Here is a 958-nt window from a genome sequence, read left to right on the forward strand (position 1 = left end):
CTCGTCCAGCAGCACGACTATAGATGTGTTAATGATGTGTGGCGACTGTATGATGGGCTTTATGTTTCACACACGAGGCACAACATGTGGTGGTCAGCCACGAGCAGGAGTGGATGTGTCACTGCTGGATGATTGTTGGCCTGGATGATGATGGTCAGCCACCACCAGCAGGAGTGGATGTGTCACTGCTGGATGATTGTTGGCCTGGATGATGATGGTCAGCCACGAGCAGGAGTGGACGTGTCACTGCTGGATGATTGTTGGCCTGGATGATGATGGTCAGCCACGAGCAGGAGTGGATGTGTCACTGCTGGATGATTGTTGGCCTGGATGATGAAGGTCAGCCACCAGCAGGAGTGGATGTGTCACTGCTGGATGATTGTTGGCCTGGATGATGAAGGTCAGCCACGAGCAGGAGTGGATGTGTCACTGCTGGATGATTGTTGGCCTGGATGATGAAGGTCAGTGGTGTCGGATGATGGTTTACCACAGTCATATATGTTCCGATCCTGAATACTGAAAACAAAGGCTCCGCCGGGAATCGAACCCGGATTAGCTGTTTACTAGACAGATGTGCTAACCACTACACCACGGAGCCACTTGTCAGTGACGGAAAAATTCCTTATATATTAACAAACGTGACCGAGGTCTTAAAGAATCTGGTACAAACATAATGGTTATTGTGATAAATGATTTATTTATGATAAATATGTATTGTGTTGCATTATAATGGTTGTTCAGAACCAAGATCCTTAAACCTGAATCCTAAAAGATTAAAGAATAAAAAAGTTGTGAAAAACATAAACATATATATAAACAAACCACAGAATATATTTTCCTTGGGATATCTAAAAGAAAATGCAATATAAGGAGCTTAAGTTTAAGGCAGGAGTATTTGATCTTTTAACAAAACATTTACATCTACGTCTCTTATCTTTCGTCATCATTTCTTATGTTT

The 958-nt window shown here is 43.1% G+C and overlaps 1 non-coding gene across 1 annotated transcript; it reads right to left on the reverse strand.

Annotated features, from left to right (window-relative positions):
* Positions 1-526: 526 nt before the first annotated feature.
* On the reverse strand, positions 527-598 carry TRNAT-AGU (transfer RNA threonine (anticodon AGU)). The gene has a single exon. It is a non-coding gene; the product is annotated as a tRNA-Thr (tRNA).
* Positions 599-958: the final 360 nt, after the last annotated feature.

The sequence above is a fragment of the Panulirus ornatus genome, chromosome 70 (assembly GCF_036320965.1).
Source record: "Panulirus ornatus isolate Po-2019 chromosome 70, ASM3632096v1, whole genome shotgun sequence".
Taxonomy (NCBI): Eukaryota; Metazoa; Arthropoda; class Malacostraca; order Decapoda; family Palinuridae; genus Panulirus; species Panulirus ornatus.